Source organism: Theropithecus gelada, chromosome 4, assembly GCF_003255815.1.
Source record: "Theropithecus gelada isolate Dixy chromosome 4, Tgel_1.0, whole genome shotgun sequence".
Lineage (NCBI taxonomy): Eukaryota > Metazoa > Chordata > Mammalia > Primates > Cercopithecidae > Theropithecus > Theropithecus gelada.
Genome location: NC_037671.1, coordinates 2,047,157 through 2,066,546, shown reverse-complemented (window position 1 = coordinate 2,066,546; position 19,390 = coordinate 2,047,157). Strand labels below are relative to the sequence as shown.

Below are 19,390 nucleotides of genomic sequence, written 5' to 3'. Positions count from 1 at the left end.
CTATTTATAGTGACTGGAATCTTTCAATATAGCTATTGATAACTAACATCCTGGGCATACTGTGTCTCCAACTAATAGGTTCTGGAGTGGTTGGGAATTAAGAGACAGAAAAGAGGCAATGAGATCTCCCTCAAGTGCAGCCTCAGAAGAATTGGAAATGCATAAGAGAGATTTATAAAACACAACGCTGGTCCCCCACTCCATCTTAAAACGTCGATACTTTTAGCCATGGGTAAGTTGATGTATCTATCCCCATAACCCTTTCTCCTCCTGACCCCCATCCTTCTCTAGGGACCTACTGGAAGAAAGGAAATTTGGTAGATCTATGTGCTGAGAGATAAGTGGCCATGTAATGAGGTAGGTTAACAGCAATTGTTCCTGTATATATTGTTGGCACACACAAATGTGTTTGGAGTAGGAGCTGATAACTTCTTTGGACTTGAATTTTCTCTGTCAGCAATAGGAGAGAAGTTCAGATGATTTCTCTCTACCTGTGGGAATCCAACTTTGACTTGCGGTGACCCTACCCCTTCCTCAGTCTTTTACAAATTAGGTGGTCCCCTCACCTGAGATGAGTAGAACTGTATGCACAGTAAGGCACCAGGACAGATCTAGACTGGCAAAGAAGTGGTGAAAGAAATGGGGAAAGGGTTAGGGAAAAATGGAGAGGACTCTAAACTACAGTCATAGTGAGACCTTGAGTGCCTCTGGGTTAGTCCTTCGTCTCCCTCTACTCCTTGTGTCTCAGCTGAAGGGCAAACTTCAGGGACGATCTCATTTTGTTTCAACCACTGTTCAGGGTCCCACCTTGCGACCCTCTCCTGAGAGGTTGTCCACAACTCTGTCCCACCCCCGTCTCCATCTTCTTCCGCCAGATATGGGGCAGGGGGATTGGAGAGGGGAAAGAGGAAACGTCGTGGCTAGCAGGGTAGGGAGGGATGCGTGTCCAGGTGAGGAAGAGGTGTGACGTGAAGGTGGGATGCCCGCCGCTATGACGCAGCTGAGACCCGCGGTGACTGCGTCAGAGTTTCACCCGGGGAGGTGAGCAGCAGCGGGACGGGGGAACGGCGGGGTAGCCAAGCAACGCCGGACGCGCTGACGTCGCCGGGGCGGCAAAACGTCCGCCCGGGCCCGAGGCGGGCGGAGGCAGCTGTGGTTACGTGCGGGGGGCCGGTGACGCAGTCGCGGGGCGCTGGGACGCGACTTGCGGAGCCGGCCGGCGGGGGCAGGCCCCAGGCTCGGGCGCGGCGGCGGGACAGCACCTACCTTCCCGGCTTCGGGTCCGGGAGTGCGGGGCGCGGAGCCGCCGGAGCGCTGCCTCCCTCCTTCCTCCTCCCCTCGCCCCCGCCCCGCGGCGCGACACACAATACTCGCCGGAAGCGGAAGCCGCGCCGAGGCTCGTGTCAGTGGAAGCTGGGGTGTCGGCAGGCGGCAGCGGCGGGGTCTAGCGGTGGCTGCGGAAGGAGGAGGTGGAGGAGGGCTGGCGATGAGAACCAGCAGGAGGAATCAAGGACAAGAAGGGACCCAGAGGGGCAGGTGGCTGAGATGCTGGCGTCCAGGTGACCCGAGGAATCCTCTGGAGATAGAGGCCCGCGCATGCGCGTGCTCGAGCGCTGAAGCCCATGGCCCGCAGGGCGCTGGACGGGCGCCCCGGCCGGCGAGGCTGTCCCGTCCAGGCTCCAGGCCCCGGCTCTGGCCAGGCGCCGCCGCTCCCCGGTGCAGCTGAAAGTCGACGAAGAGGGCGGGGCGAGGGCGGCTTGTGGACTTCCACACTTTTCCTCTCTTCGGGCCAGTCCGGGGAGAGGGTGGCTAGCTGTGGCGGCGGCCAATTACGTGGCGGACCTGCGGGGCTCAGCTGGCACGTCACTTCCGACTAGTGGAGTTTTAGCCTTTTAACATTCAAGGATTAGGTAAGTTGTCCCCCGGGTAGACTTCAAATACTCTTTGTCCTGCCCCTGCTTGGCGAAGTTTACCGGAATTGTCTACCTACCCCGCTGGAGTGGGGGCCAGGAGAGAGCTGGAACCGCGACTCTGCTGCTCACCTTTGTGTCCTTAGCTCCTTCGCATGGGGTCCGACCGCAACACGTGCGCTGGATAAACGCTCGTTAACTGGGTGAGAGCCCAGGCCTGTTCTTTCTTCTGGGGCTGTGACTTGAGTTTCTCCGCAGGAGCAGATAGTGTTTGTGTAGGGACTGCGGACTTTTGCATTACAGCCTCCCTGCTTTGCGCGCTTGCTGCTGGAAGCTTAGCAGGTCTTGTGATTTTGGAGGAAGTGGGTGAGGTGATGAGGCCGGGAAGAGTATGCTGGGAGAGGTGTCAGGGGCCCGGGAAGCGGTGATGGGGCTGGGGAGGGGTTAGTAGTGGGTAGAGGTGTGAAGAGGCTGAGGAGGAGGGTTTAGTGCTAGGAGGGGTGTGACACGGCTGGTAGAAAAGATAGCTTGCTCTGCCTCCCCGCCCCCAGCACTAGTCCTGGAGAACATTGATTGAAAGACATGAGCAAATTTTGATGTACTCTCCTTGGTGAGAAAGTGCCCTAATTTCCGGTGTAAGTTGTGCTGCTGTTTACAAACACCCTGCATTATTTAACCTCTCATCTTGGAAGCCAGAAACTATTTACTTGCAGAAAATATCCAGTATCTAAGGTATAAAGATTTGGAATCACACATGCTAATTACAGTTGTCTACCTTTACTGTTCCTTTTTTTGTGCCAACAATTGAAGATTAAATTTGAGAAAATTACATTTGATACCTTTTTTCACGTTGCTATGTATCCATTAGGGATTTTAGCAGCAGCACTTGTTCTAATTCACAAGATGCCTCACTTGTATGGGTAGTTTGAAAGCCACTAACTGGGCAGTGAGCCTCCTTAGCCTTGGCTTCGGAGGGAGAGTGAGATTTGGTTTTGATTTGTTAATTTGTGGCGCTTAAGATGTTGATAACCCTCCTTTCTGGCGTTCGGTTTGTAAATAACCAGGAGGATTGTGATTAGACTAAGGAAATTAACAAGAGGAGGTCCAATTCTAAGGATTATGAAGAATGAGCTTGCCTAGAGACTGATATTAAGGGGATTTTACGCTGAATATGGAAGGAAAAAATGGAGACTGCCTAGGTAAAACTATAAAATTATGAAGCGCAAATAGTATATAACAGGGCTTGGCAAATCTTTGCTGTAGAGCCAGAGAGGACATCTTTTTGGCTTTGTGGTCCATACTGAACTTTCTTCTTGTAGTATGAAAACATCATTAGACAATAGTAAATGAAGGCTGGGCGCGGTGGCTCACGCCTGTAATCCTAGCACTTTGGGAGACCGAGGCGGGTGGATCACCTGAGGTCAGGAGTTTGAGACCAGCCTGGCCAACATAGCGAAACGCTGTCTCTACTAAAAATACAAAAATTAGCCGGGCGTGTGGCGCGCACCTGTAATCCCAGCGCTTGGGAGGCTGAGGCGTGAGAATCGCTTGAACGCAGGAGGCAGAGGTTGCAGTGAGCCGAGATCGGGCCACCGCCCTCCAGCCTGGGCAACAGCCATACTCTGTCTCCAAAAACAAAAGCCAAATGAGCATGGCTGTGTTCCAATAAAACTTTATTATGGATGCTAAAATTTGAATTTAATAACGTTTTCAAATGTCATGAAATACTCCCCTTGGATTCTGGCCCTCCCTCCCCAATCATTTAAAAATGTAAAAACCGTTCTTAGGTTTTGACTCATACCAACACAGGTAGTAGACCGTAGTTTGCCGACTCCCAATAGGATAGTAATGAAATATCCAGTATTTTTCAAGCGATAGTAATTGGGAAAGTGAAAACAAACTATAATCTCTTAATTTCATCTGCCTATTTACTACAGTAATAAAGGGGATCTGAGTTCTTACCACAAATTTGTTATGGCCTTTCAAAGTTGCCAAGATTTATGAATGTGCTTACATTCTCTAAACAAGGAAGGCTATATTCCTTGTTTAAAAAGGATTACAGTTCAAGAAAAGTGGAATAACACTGAGTTTGGATGTTGATTTATACCAAAGGATTTTCAACACAGGAATATGCAAAAATGAACTGTAATAATGGGATGTAATTAAACGAATTTTAAATATACATTTTTAATACTGTTTTTACATCAAGAAGGGAAAACAGAAGCAATCTTGAAATGACTGAGTCATATAGAGCAAATGGGCATATAAGCAGTGTAGGTAGGAAACTGGTTGAGGTCAGATATGATGAGATGGGAGGGATGAAGGCGGGGTTTAATTGTCCAAGACTTGTGAGATTCTTACTCATGAAAAGGCAATATATCTAATCGTCCTCCATTTTTTTTTCATTTTTTTATTATGAAAAATTTCAAACATAGAGACAGTCTTCAGCTTGCTTTTTATACTTTATAGTGGCTATCTTTCATTGTTCCAGTTTGGTGACATAGAGCTACCTCACTCTTTTTCAAGTCCGCATTATTCATTTTGTAGACGTGATTTATTCAACAATTTTGAGTAGACATTTAAGGTTCTTTCCACATCTTATTAAATAAAGGCTGTGGAGAACATCCTTGCAAATATATCTTTAGATCGTCGTGCCATTATATTAGTAGGATAAATTCCTGGAAGTTTGACTGCTGGGTTGGAAGGCATGGAAATTTAAAATTCTATTAGATTCTTACAATTATCTTTCCGTAAGTGCCTGGCAAGGTGTCAGAGCCGTGGCACCGGGAAGTGGTCAACTCACAGGTTGGTAAAATGAATTTACCATACATACAAACAGTGTAGGTTTGAAAAAAGGAAAGTTTATTAGAGAGGAAGAACTGAAACCGCCTTTGCAAAATGATGACCGAGACAGTGAAAGAGCTCTAACTTAACCAACTCCATCTTGCTTCTAACCTCCAAGCTGTTTTTGTTCATTCCTGGGCATAGGCTGAACTAACTTTGGGAGAAACTTAGTTTATAGTTTAAACAAAGAGGATAACAGCCCTTTCCCAAAGCAGACTTCCTTCTTACCTGAGGACTAGACTAACATTAGCCACAAGATTAGAATTTTTGGTTTAGGAATCATGCAGCTGGAGGCTACAAGATTCTGACCCTCCCTAAACTGCTCCTGTCATCAGTGCTTGAGGTATTTTGCAGACCCTGTACTTGATGGGTCAGCTGGCACTACCCAGATCAATAAACTGGCTCATCTTTTTTTTTTTTCTTTTTGAGACGGAGTCTTGCTCTTGTCGCCCAGGCTGGAGTGTAAATGGCACGATCTCAGCTCACTGCAACCTCTGCCTCCCAGGTTCAAGTGATTCTCCTGTCTCAGCCAAAATTTTGAGTAGCTGGGATTACAGGCACCTGCCACCACGCCTGGCTAATTTTATTTTTTTATTTTTATTTTTGTATTTTTAGTAGAGACAGGGTTTCATAATGTTGGCCAGGCTGGTCTCCAATTCCCGACTTCCGGTGATCCACCCACCTTGGCTGCCCAAAGTGGCTAATCTGATCTTGTGGCCCCTACCCAGGAACTGACTCAGTGCAGGAAGACGGTTTTGACTCTCTGTGATTTCATCCCTGACCAATCAGCACTCCTGGCTCACTGACTTACCCCCACCCACCAAGTTATCTTTTAAAACTCTGCGCCCCCATGCTCAGGGAGTCTGGTCTCCCACACTGCTGGTTCTGCGTGAATTGCACTTTCTCTATCACAATTCCCCTGTCTCGAAGAATTGACTCTGTCTAGGCAGGGGCAAGGTGAACCCCTTAGGCGGTAACAGAACACTGCAGAAGAGTGTAGTGGCGCGTCTCAGCAAGAGGACTGAGTATGCTGCCATGGATTTTTCTTTTTTTCTTTTTTTTTTTTTTGAAACGGAATCTCGCTCTGTCACCTAGGCTGGCGGCAGTGGCACGATCTCGGCTCACTGCAAGCTCCGCCTCCCGGGTTCACGCCATGCTCCTGCCTTAGCCTCCCGAGTAGCTGGGACTACAGGTGCCCGCCACCACACTTGGCTAATTTTTTTTTGCATTTTTAGTAGAGACGGGGTTTCACCGTGTTAGCCAAGATGGTCTCGATCTCCTGACCTCGTGATCCGCCCGCCTCCACCTCCCAAAGTGCTGGGATTACAGGTGTGAGCCACTGCGCCAGGCGTTGGATTTTTCTTTAGAGGTATTTATGAACCTTAAGGCAGGAGCTTAGGATAGTAAAATGAGTTTTGGCACGGCATTTCAGAGATATATGGAAATTTTAGTTACTTGTAAAAGTTGAAAGAGGCCTGGAACCAGACTTTAGATACTAGGAAAGTTTAATTACTTCTGAATTCCCAGAAAAGGAGTTTCGCCTCAGTCTGGCCCATTCGGTGGTCACCAGGTAGTCTTTGTTCCCCTCGAAATTCCTCAGATAAGGAGCTTTTGTCTGTGGGGCCTATTCAGTGGTCAACAGGTGATTTTCCTTGCCTCAGTAAGGTTGCACCTATTTTGATCCACACCAGCATATCATGAAATACAGTAGTCCTCGCCTTATCCTCGGTTTCATTTCTCAAGGTTTCATTACTCTTGGCAACCACAATCTGAACATTTTAAGTGGAAAATATCAGAAATAATTTCTGAGTTTTAAATGGGCACCTAAACAATTCCTGTTTTAAATTGCACACCGCACCATTCTGATGAACATGATTAAATCTCATGCCATACCACTCCATCCCTCCCCAGGATTTGCATCATCCCTTTGCCCAGTATCCACACTGTATATACAACCTGCCTATTAGTCACTTAATAGCCTTCTTGGTTATCAGTTTTACTGCCTAAGTATCACAGTGCTTATATTCATGGAACCCTTATTTTACATGATAGTGGCCCCAAAGTGCAAGAGTACTAATGGTGGCAACTTGGATATACAAAAGAGAAACCATAAAGTGCTTCTTTTAAGTGAAAAGGTAAAAGTTCTTGACTTAATAAGGAAATTTTTAAAATGCTGAGTTTGCTAAGATCCGTGGTCAGAACAAATCTTCTATCCCCGAAATTATAAAGGAAAAAGAAATTTTTGCTAGTTTTGCTGTCACACTTCAAAATGAAAAAGTTGCAGCCACAGTGCATGTTAAGCACTTAGTTAAGATAGAAAAGTCATTAAAATTGTGGGTGGGAAACATCACCAAAAAAAGTTCCTATTGACAGCAGTCGGGTTCAGTACTATCAGTGGTTTCAGACATCCAGGGATCTTGGAACATATCTCCCAAGAATAAGAGGGAACTACTGTAGTCTGTTTTCCTACAGTGGTGCTATTGCTGATATTTTCATATTTTTAAAAATTTGTGGCCGGGCGTGGTGGCTCAATCCTGTAATCCCAGCACTTTAGGAGGCCGAGACGGGTGGATCACAAGGTCAGGAGATCGAGACCATCCTGGCTAACCCGGTGAAACCCCGTCTCTACTAAAAAATACAAAAAAAAAAAAACCTAGCCGGGCGAGGTGGCGGGCGCCTGTAGTCCCAGCTACTCGGGAGACTGAGGCAGGAGAATGGTGTAAACCCGGGAGGCGGAGCTTGCAGTGATCTGAGATAAGGCCACTGCACTCCAGCCTGGGCGACAGAGCGAGACTCCGTCTCAAAAAAAAAAAAATTTGCTAATATTTTTATTTATAATCCTTAATAATTCCATAGCAGATCTTGTTTTGCAGGTAATTTTTTTAACCTTTTGTCAGTAGATAGGCATTTACTTCATTTCCTACTTTTATTTCCTTCATTTCCTATTGATACTTAGTTGCCTCTTTTTTCTGCTACACAGTACTACAATAATACCTTTCTGAAGACATGTCATGTGCTGGTAGATTTTTGTGAAAAAGGTTTCTGGGTTGAAGGATATGGCATATTTCTAATTTGATGGATGTTGCCATATTGCTTTCTCAGTAGGCTGTTAACTTTTACACTTCCTTACAACAATGTATGATCCTGCCCCCTTCCCACTTGCCCAGCAAAGATACATATTATTTATGTTATTTTTTCCAGCCAGTAAAGAGAAGTCTTAGTTACTTTTAATTATGTTTTCTCTTCCTTTAGTAATTTTGATTATGTTACTGTTTGCCATTCAGATTTGTTTTTCTGTGCATTTTCAATTCTATCCTTTGACCATTTTTCGTGTTGGATTGTTGATTTTATCAGTCTGCATACATTTGCACACATGCATGTGTGCTTGCCCTATCCGTGTGTCCATGCATGCAAACACACACACACACCCCCCTACTTGTCCTCATTAAGAAATCCATCCTAACCTCCAGATTCTAATTTGCTTTCTTGGGTTTTCTTACAATATTTTTTATTCCTTACATTTAAATATTTGTTTTTAAAAATATCATATAAAAGGAGAATCTTAATTTTTCTCCAGAGCAGTGCTGTCCAATAGAAATACAATGGAAGCGAGCCAGGTGCGGTGGCTCACATCTGTAATGCCAGCACTTTGGGAGGCCAAGGTAGGTTGATCACTTGAGGTCAGGGGTTTGAGACCAGCCTGGCCAACATGGCAAAACCCCATCTCTACTAAAAATACAAAAAAATTAGCCAGGCCTGGTGGCTTAAGCCTGTAATTCATTCCAGCTACTTGGGAGGCTGAGGCAGGAGAATCACTTGAACCCAGGAGGCAGAGGTTGCGGTAAGCCCAGATTGCGCGACTGTACTCCGACCTGGGTGACAGCGAGACTGTCTCAGAAAAGGAAATATAATGCAAGCTGCTTGTATGATTTTAGGTTTTCTAATTATAGCTGCGTTTAAAAAGGTAAAGAAAAACAGGTAAAATTAACTTTAATAATATATTTTATTTTACCAACTTAACCCATTATATTTAAAGTATTATCATTTTAACATGTAATCAATTTTAAACAATTACAAATAAGATATTTTATGTTCTTTTGTATACTAAGTCTTTGAAACCTAGTGTATATTTTATACTTACATCACTATGTCTATGGTTAAGTGCTGTTTGTGGGGCTCAGAACTCATACTCAGAAATATGGTGCTGTGGCATAGTGAACTGAAGAAACCCAAAGTTCTCTGGGACCTCCCCATCCCCTACCTCCTCTCTCAAATAAGTTGAAGTTTCTTTATCTGCCTGAGATCTACACCCACCAAGGGGAACTGTTGTTTTTTCTTGCCCTCCTTTGTAAGACTCAGAACTACTTACACCTGAACAGACCCTTTCACTGTCAAAGAGAACTATTTACATGTTAATCTCTGTTCCCAGATCCATTCATTCTCCCTAGTGTCGGCTCACAGCAGCTCCTCCAAGCAGCGCAGAGTCCCCATTGCTTCACATTCTCTCAGTTCTTGGTGTTTTCAGACTTGAATTTTGGCCATTTTTACTGAGTATTTTCTATGATTACAAATAAGATAGTATATACTGTCCTATGTTTATAGGCCATTTGGTATTCTCTATTCTGAAACATCTCTTCTGCTCACATTTTTCCATTGAGTCATCAACCTTTTTCTTATGAAGGAGTTTTTTGTTTATTTTTTAGAAAAAAAATAACATTCATTTCTGACAGTTCCGGAGGCTGGGAAGTCCAAGGTCAAGGGGATGCATCTAGTCAGAGCCTCCTTACCCATGGGAACTCTGCAGAATCCTGAGGTGGTACGGGGCATCACATGGCAAAGGAGCAGAGCAAGCTGGCTGAAGTCTCTTTTCCTCTTATAAAGCCACTGGTCTAACTCCCATGATAACCCATTAATCCATGAACATCTCTTAAAGACCCCACCTGTCAATACTGCCACATTGAAGGTTAAGTTTCAACATGAGTTTTGGAAGGAACAGACATTCAAACCATTGCATTCTGCCTGTGGTCCCCCAAACCCATGTTCTTCTTACATACAACTACATTTATTTAATCCCCATGTCCACAAGGTCCTAACTTGTTTCAGCATCACCTCAGAAGTCCAAAGTTCCATCTGTGAAATCAAAACAAGTTATCTACTTCTAAGGTACAATGGCAGGATGGGCATAGGATACACATTCCCATTTGAAAAGGGAAAAGTAAGCCAAAAGAAAGGGTTAACAAGCCCCAAGCAAGTCCAAAGCCTAAGAGGGCAGACATTAAATCTTAAAACTGGGGAATAATCACCCTTGACTCTGTATCCAGCATCCCCTGTACCTGGAGGCGTTCCTTTTTTTTTTTTCCTTTTGTAGAGACAGAGTCTTACTATGTTGCCCAGGCTGGTGTCAAACTCCTGGCCTCAAGCACTCTTCCTACCTTGGCGTCCCAGAGCCCTGGGATTACAGGCATGAGCCACTACGCCTGGACTGGAGGGATTCTTCATACAGTCTGTAATACGGATTTGTGTCCCTTCCCAAATCTCCTGTCGAATTAAAATCCCCAATGTTGGAAGTGGGGCCTGGTGGGAGGTGACTGAATCTTGGGGGTGGATTTTCCCCTTGGTGCTGTTCTTGTGATAGTGAGTTCTTGTGAGATCTGGTTGCTTAAATGTATAGCACCTCCCCGCTCTCTCTCTTTGTCCTACTTCTGTCATTTAAGATGTGCCTGCTTTCTGTTCACCTTTGGCCATGATTGTAAATTTCCTGAGGCCTCCTCAGAAGCAGAAGCTACTGTGCTTCCTGTATAGGTCGCAGAACCGTGAGCCAATTAAACCTCTTTTCTTTATAAACTGAACTACCCAGTCTCAGGTATTTCTTTATAGCAGTGCGAAAACAGACACATACAGTCTGGATATAGGCTCTTTGTCCTTTGTATGTGAATCTGGATGTAGTAGTACAGTGCATTTAGTTTTGCCTCATAAGCATTTGTTATGATTCCTGCATCTTCCTGTATATGCTTTACTTAAGTAAACAGATCTATAAAAATGTTCCTTAGAAGATTTTTTAAATCTTCCTTTCCCCAACGCATAACTACTATAATAAACAGCTACTTGCCTTAGAGACTGCTGCAGGTTTTACTATTTTACAACCTGGCCTTTAGTACTGACGTTAGGCAAACTCAATGTTGTTTAATAGTGTCAAAGAAAATACTGAATGATCTCATAATCACACCAGAGATTTTCCAATTTGTATTGATAGTAGGGAACTTCTGGTGATCTGAGCTAAGGAGTAAGAGTATGAAAATAGAATTTAGAATATTTTGCTTAGGAATAGAAGTCCAAATGGATAAGATAAAAAAAGGGACCAGAGACAAGACTATCAGAGAGGAAATGGATACTTAATGTGAATTGAAGGAATGTCTGAACTAGACTAAAAACCAAAACTACAAATGAGAAGTACAGGGAAACCAGGTGTAAGTGTGTGCTGAGCAGTAGCTAGAAGCTTGGTGTGGCTGTGACTGGGGTGCCTGAAAGGGCCTGGGCTTTGCAGAGGTGTGTTGGAAGGTGGCGGGCTAGGAGGTCCTCTCTTCCCTGCCCGCCTTCCGTCCTTCCATGAGGTAATGCATGCATGGGGTTGGGGACTGGCAGACAGGTAAGGACTTTGTCTACTAGGAGAGAAGAGAGTGAATGGGAGGGTGGAAGTGGAACAGGAGGAGAAAATTACTTAGATATGAAAACCCTGAAAAGTAATATAGCTATATCATGATATACACGGTGCTCCATGCTATAATTTTAAAAATAAGAGATTTTTGAAGTCAGACCATCAGAAGTTCAAGTCTAGAAGTTTAGTCCTTTACTAGTTATAACTTAATTCAATTTATTCTTAAGTTATAACTAGTAATTTACTAGTTATGTGACTTCAAACAAATTACCTTTTTAAACTTTTAAACAGTGTATAATACTAGTGTCATAAAAGTGATTTTCTGTAAAGCAATGGTTTAGTTAATGCCATATTTGTAATATGAAAGTTATTTATAAAGAGCTTGATAATACTTTTTATGATTAAAAAAAATCACTGTCACTCATATGATTAGTATATTTTATTTAGGCTAACTGCAGCATCCAAGATGCATGGTGATGAAATTACAATTGGATTATGTCTGTATTTCTTCTGGAAAACAGGACTTGAATGCAAAGGCAGCACCAAGCAAATCTAGACTGAAGAGTCTCAACAAGTAGTTTAACAAGATAGTTTCAGGCCAGAGATGATGTGTTTAGTGGAATTTCGAGAATACTCCATTATTTGAGGTTTTCCTATATTGTTGTACTGGAAATGTTTCACTGTATTCAGTCAACTGAGTGGGTACATGGAATTTTGATATTGCACCTGATTTTGTCCCATAGAACAATTTATTCCTCCAACACCTCACTCAAATTCAGGAATTTGCATGGGTAGTCATTCTGATGCATATCTCCAAGCTTGTATCTTCCTCCCACTGGCAATGATTCGTTACAGTCTCTGACTATATCTACATGTGATGTGTAAGATGTCTGACAAAAGTCAGAGAAGCCCGTTGTTGAGTTTTGTCTCCAAATCTAAGGATCAGTACTTTTGCCACATTGGGCTGCTTCTGTTTGAAAAAGACAAGTGTCGGGGTGGGAGAGATTGCTGGTTATCTTCCAATACCTGCCTTCCTCTTCTTGCTGAATAAAAATTTTTAGCTGGGCACATGGCTGGATGAATACAAGTTACATTTTTCAGAATCTCATGCAACCAGGTATGGCCATGTGACTGGCCAGTGAGGGTGAGCAGAGATGGTGTGTGCAGCTTCTGGTTCATGCCCCTTGCTTTGTCCCACTGTTTGGAGTGCAGTGCAGGTATGGCGGTAAGCCCTGTCAGACCATGTGGTGGGCCCAGTTCCTTAGGGTAGTCATCTCCAGACTTTGCTGCATGTTAGAATTACCTGGGGAACTTTAAAAATCCCAGTTCCCAGGTCACACCATGTGTACCAATCAAATGAGAATGTCTCAGGGTGGAAGCCAGATATCATTGTTTTAAAAAATCAAGTGATTTCAGTGTGCAGCAGAGTTTGGGAACCACTGCCTTGGGAGTTCCAGAGCAGGAACACTGAGGAAGTCTATGTTGCTGACAGCATTTTAGTCCAGGACTACTTACAACAAGACCATCACATGTCAGAGAAACAGACTTCTACCTTGCCAAGCTAGACACTATTTCAGTGTCTCGTGGAGTGATCATCTCTAAATTCCTAAGAAGTCATAAGATTTAGTTTTCAGTAGGCCCATTGTGATACCATCTTTAGGATACAAGTTCTTCTTTTGATTTTGCTAAGTACTCCTTGGTAAAAATCAGTGGTGGATGGGGCAGCATTGTCAGTGCTTCGCGTTCCTAATTTGGTCTTAGTATCAAAAAGAGCCATCAGTTCCCGGTGCTCATCATTGGTCCCTTGGCCTTCTTTATTTCCCACTCCTTGCTAGTTAAATTTAGGGGCTCAATGGGTAGGTGATCCCAGTACTTGTGGCCACTTATGCAACACAGATTGATTTATTCTTGATAACTTAGTGTGCTTTCTCCATTTTGGTCAATGATGTGGGTGGTCATTCAGGTAGATATCCTGTCCTATTTACCAGTTGCGAGTTTCTCACTTCCTAATTGGTTTTCCTACCTTCAGTCTTGCCACCCTTTGATCCACTTGTACATTATGGAAAGAAGTAACTCTAAAACGAATAAGACACTGTAACTGCTGGTTAACAGCCTTCATTAACAGCTTTTTGTCTCAAAGTCCAAACACAGGTCTTTCATCATTCAGATTTGAAGAGCCACCACTTTCCTTGCCATGGTGAGGACCAGTGTTACTATATTACATTCATTCCTGTTGAATGAGATGCAGCTTTAGATTTTTTTCACTGTACTGTATTCCAAGTTAGAGTTGGCTCAAAAGATGAAAGATGTCATGGTTTGGGTTTACCAAGAAGCAGACTGTGAGATAAGAATGTGAGTATAAGTAGTTTATTTTAGAGGTGATTTTAAGAAATCTCCCAGTTACACTGTGGACATGTGTATCTCAATCCCACTGAAAAACTCAACACTGGAATAGTTCTCAGTTATACCATCCAAGGGGGGAAGAAGCTGGAGCATTTATTTGCCAACTGCCATTTTGCCGTTGGTTGAGTGCTGCTTTCAGGGATATTAAGCTTTCCTTTGGTGCAAATTAAGCATCCCAGTCAGCCAGAAAAAAGTTTACTGAAAGAGCAGTTAGTAGCCTTCACACAGCGGTGAATGCCTGAGGCAGGGCTAGCTCCATGGGCATATACCTGTGGAGTTGGTTTCCTGGGCTACTGCTATCCGCTTGAAATTCTTGAACAAGGGACCCCACGTTTTTGTTTTGCACAGGGATTCACAAATTCTGTAGCCAGATCTTGGTCTAAGGGAATATAAATGGTAGCTTCTGTTACAAAACCTATTTAAGCAGTAGCTTCTGTTACAAAACCTATTTGTCATTCCTGTGAATTTCTAAGCAGGGACCATTTTTATGCCTGCTGTCTGGTACTATGCTTGCCACTGAATATACTCAATGAATGTTTGTTTTAAATGATTAAATTTTCTTTCCTACTTTAATTTTTTTCACAGGCACAGTGAAAAACCCGAGGACCCTTACCTCAAGTGTCCTTTGCTCCCAGCTACTGATACTGGATTCCACTCATGATTCTCCCTTTCTTAGCGCATTCATGATATGGACGTCAGTGTCTGAGCTGGAGGAGGACAAAGGCATAGGTCCTGTGAATTCTATGCTGTAGCTTGGATTAAGGGAATTGGAATTGCACTTGTTCCAGAGGTATGTTAGAGGCAGGAAGAAATCACATAGTGGGTATCTTGTAGGCAGGAAGAGTACTTACAGGGACTTGAAGACTATGTTAAAGGTTCTTGTGTTAGTTATCTGTTGCCCTGTTTTTCTCCAAAGATTAATGGTTGAAAACAATAAACTTGTCTCACAGTTTGCATGGTTAGGAATCTGGAAATGGCATAGCTGAGTGGCTCTGGCTCAGAGTCTAATGTGGTTCCAGTCGATATCAGCTGGGGCTGCAGTTCTGAAAGTGTGAGCAGGGCTGGAGGATCCTCTTCCAAGGTGGTTCACTCATGTGCCTGGCAGTGTGCTGGGTGTGCCTGAGGCAGCAGGTGTGTTTCCTGTCACATAAATCTCCTTTTAGAGTGTCTTCATGGCATGGCTGTTAGCATCCTCCAGAGCAAGTGATTTAAGAGCGAGAGCAGGGAGAAAGCTACAGTGTTTTTAATGACCTAATTCACATCTATCACTTCTGTTTGTTAGAAGCAAGTCATCGAGCACTGACCACACTCAAAGGGAGGGGAATTAGGCTCTGCCTTTTCAAAGGAAGCATATCAAAGAACGCATAGATGTATATACAAAAACCACAAGGTTTTTAAAGAGTGTCATATTATAGAGCCTTCAGAAGTAAATTCTCATGCCCTTTACCTTACCTGTGAAGTTGCTAATCTGATACTAATTGTTCATTCTCCTGCTGTTCTGCTCAGTGTCCCTTCCCGTGTGTTGATACAATAACTAGGGTTTATAACCATCCTCTGAGAAGATAAAAAAGTTGGGCACATAGAAGGCAAATAGATGTACTGTGGAGTGGTGGTGGTATACATTCATTTCCTAGGACTGCTTTAACAAGCTACCAAAAACTGGGTGGTTTAAAACAACAGAAATGTATTCTCTCAAAATTCTGGAGGCCAGAAGTCTGAAATCAGTGTCAGCCAGGTTGGTTCCTCCTGGAGGGTCTGAGGGAGCATCTGTTTCATGCCTCTCTCCCAGCTTTTGGCATTTGCCGGCAATCTTTGGCATTCTTTGGCTTGTAGACTCATCACTCCAATCTCTCCCTCCATCTCTGTGGGTGTGTCTCTCTGCATCCAAGTTTCCCTCTTACAGGGAAACTAGTTGTTGAATTAAGGGTCCACCTTTAATTCAGTATGACCTCATCTTAACTTGATTGTATCTTCAAAGACCCTATTTCCAAATAAGATTACATTCTGAGGTTCTGGGTGGACCTGAGTTTGGGGGACACTGTTCAAACCAGTACAGGGTATAGATATTAAAATTCATGGGTGTCTCTAGATACTCTTCACCAGAGAAGAGACTTTCTGTGACACTACAATAGCCAGATGTCCCTGATGCAGGCATGGAGTTGGGCATGAACTAGTCAGATTGTAGGACTGTGGCTGCTACTAGCTCATGTGTACATATCTAATTATAGGAAACTAAGAAAATTAGTATTAAGCACAAGAGGCTGAAAATGGTAATAGCATGAAGATTATTCCTCAGACCACTTTTCTGTGCCGTTATTGTCAAGTGGTCCTGGGAAATGGACTTTATCAAGTCTGACTCTTACGTTACCACCTTGCTTGAGTGCTCAGTGCCATGAGATCGTCCCAGAGGTGATCCCTTGCATACCCTGGTCTATAGGCAAAGCCTTGTTTTCAAATCACACAAGTAAAAGATGTGCTCCACTAATTGACATTTCAGTGGAAGAATCAGGATATGGATAGAGGAAGCACTTTTACCTCTTGACTGGTGTTTCATAGACTAGGAAAGTATGGAACTTGATTTCCCTGTTTTTCAAACTGGCTCTATTTCTTTAGGAAGGGACCGAAAGGAGCTGCCCCTAGTATAGTGAGCAAATAGGTTTTCTATAAATATTAAATTAAGCAATTTTTTTCTCATAGGGATAGCTGTTGGCATAATAGTAGCTAATGATTATCTATAGTGACTTGTTTCATTTGACTTCCACAACATCAGTATATGATAGGTTTCATTACCCTGTATCTCTCCCCACCATTGCCATCCATCAAAACTAAGTTATTGATGGTTTCCTAAATCTAATGCCCTGTTGCACCGCTTGATGCTTTTACTTTCTTCTTCCTGGATTTCCCTTTGCTTATATTGTGAAGCCCTCCTAATCTTGCTCTAAACGTCAGGTTGTTAATGTTTTTCTCTATACTACTTTTATATGTTTAACTAGTATTGTTGGATTATTGATATTTTCATGTCTGAACTGTGCTACACTGGAGAGCTACTTTAGCATGGAGATTGATTTTGTTTTTCATTCCCTAACAGTGCCTAACACATGGGGTGGAGGTGGGGGCTCAGTTCAAAGAAGGAACCCAGCATGATTGAGTAATTTGCCAAAGGTCACACATCTGGTGTGTGGCAGAGCTAGAAGAATCATCCAGATTTTTAGCCACTCACCAACTATAAATTTAAAAAAACTGTCCAAGGACTAATCCTGGGTCAACAGCTCTTGTGTTACTCTACCTTGGTGAGATATTTTACCTTTGTGAAATTTTCTTTATCATTTGTAAGGCTATTTCTAGATCCATGAACTGCAAGTTCTGTTTTTATGCATTTTTCCCTAAGGAATTTGAAAAAGTCTCAATATTCTATTCTATATATTCTTTTAAAAATCAATGTCTGAAGAGGGAAGTTGGCTGTAATGTAGGTGTAGAGAATGTCCTTCTCTGGCTTAGAGTATTAGGAAGTCGGACTAGGCATTCTGTAGGGCCCAGGGGTCCTCTTGACTGTTGTAGCCTGAGTCTTCATACCTCCCCTGAACACTCTCCATTGATGACTGTATGGCCCTTTATTCGTTCTTTCCCTCATCAGCATGTTGAGATGTCACATTTCCTCAGCAGTCTTGCTGGTGTGAGTGTCCTGCTTTGGGCTGGGGCCGGGGGCCCTTTTTTTTGTTGTTTCCTGCTGTCCAAGGTCCTGAAGACGTGTTTCTGTGTTTCCTGAAATTTTCTCAGTTTCCCAAATGCAAGTTTGAGATTTTGTTTTTGAAGAAATTAAAGAGATGATAGGTGACCTGCTAATGACTTATTGGAAGTCATAGGAGAATTGAAGGAACTACCCAGGTGATGGTGATAGAGTTTGATTTGATTTGATTTGATTTTTAGACAGAGCCTTGTTCTGTTGCCCAGACTGGAATGCAGTGGTGCAGTGGCGAATTCTCGGCTCACTGCAACCTCCGCCGCCTCCCACGTTCAAGTGATTCTCATGCCTCAGCCTCCCAAGTAGCTAGGACTATAGGTATGCACCACCATGCCCAGCTAATGTTTTGTATTTGTATTTGTATGGGGTTTTGCCATGTTGCCTGGGTTGGTCTCGAACTCCTGAGTTCAGGCAATCTGTCTGCCTCAGCCTCCCAAAGTGCTAGGATTACAGGCATGAGCCACCACACCTGGCCCAGATTTTCTATTCTTTTGTATTTCTCTCTCTTCTAGTCCCTTTCCTTTGGCTTTTTTTTTTTTTTTTTTTTTCAGACAGAGTCTTACTCTGTCACCAGGCTGTAGTGCAGTGGCATGATCTCGGCTCACTGCATCCTCCACGCCCTAGGTTCAAGTGAGTCTCCTGCCTCTGCCTCCCAGTAACTGGGACTACAGGCACATGCCACCATGCCCAGCTAATTTTTGTATTTTTAGTAGAGCTAGGGTTTCACCGTGTTAGCCAGGATGGTTTCAATCTCTTGACCACGTGATCTGCCTGCCTCGGCCTCCCAAAGTGCTGGGATTACAAGCGTGAGCCACCTTGCCCTGCCTCCTGTGGCTGTCTTATTGAGTCATTTATCTCTGCTTTGCTTGTTGCTCTGGTCTCAGTCTTGTGATTTACTCCTAGAGGTGCTGGCAAGCCTGAGCTCTGATTTAGGAATAATGGTGTTGGGATAGGAGAAGGATAAGATAGGGACCAGCAGTTGATGAAAAGGAAGGGTGGACATATTCATCATAGGGGTTTCAGGAACTCCATTATCTTACACTCAGCCCCTTTGTTATCTCTGTGATCGACACGGTGTTGTCATCAAGCAGCCCCCAGATTCACTTCAGTAAATCTGTAAAGAATAACCATGTCCTCCTCATCCCACGAATTCTCGTGCTTAGAAAGCCACCTGAAAGTGATAGCCCTTAAAGTCCTCAGTCTGCCCCTTTAGAGCACCACAGAAAGATCCGTGAATGGAGATCCTGACCTTTCAGTTATGGAACTACTGGGAAGAGATATTTGGAGATTACATGGAGGGCTAGTAACATCACTTTCTTTTCCCTTTATCCTCATTTTTTTCCCTTAAGAAAAACACACACACACACAGCAATTTCTTAGCTATTTGCTGTTGGTATCCAGTATGCCAGTGCTTTGTTAATTAATGAGATATGTTTTCCCTTCCTGTATGCCTATTTTAATTGTCAATTTCTGATATCTCTAAACATGTCTTTGTTGTCCCCTCCCTCCATTTCCACTTCCACTGTCCTGTTTCAGTTCTGGACTATAACAATTGCCTCCCTACCTTTATCTGAGCATTTGGTCTCACTCCCTTGTCACACTGCCAGTCTTTGGCCTCCTCAGTGATATTCTAACAAAAAACTCTGACTGTAGTATTCCCCTACTCATCTTTAATGATTCCCCTTCACCTCTTGAGTAAAATCTAAATCTCTTTGGAAAGGCGTTTGAGGTTCCTCATGGTCTTGTCCATTGGACTGGACTAAGGTTATAGATTAGAGACTTGTGAGGAAGAAAAACCAGTTCTAGAGAAATAAAGGCATGGGATCTTTGTGCACT

At 43.5% G+C, this 19,390-nt stretch overlaps 1 long non-coding RNA gene across 1 annotated transcript in view; it reads left to right on the top strand.

Annotated features, from left to right (window-relative positions):
* Positions 1 to 1,878: 1,878 nt before the first annotated feature.
* Positions 1,879 to 19,390, top strand: part of LOC112622211 — a 36,650-nt gene continuing 19,138 nt past the window's right edge. The window contains exon 1 of the long non-coding RNA XR_003118959.1: positions 1,879 to 2,113. This is a non-coding gene — a long non-coding RNA (uncharacterized LOC112622211). The remainder of the gene's footprint in view (positions 2,114 to 19,390) is intronic.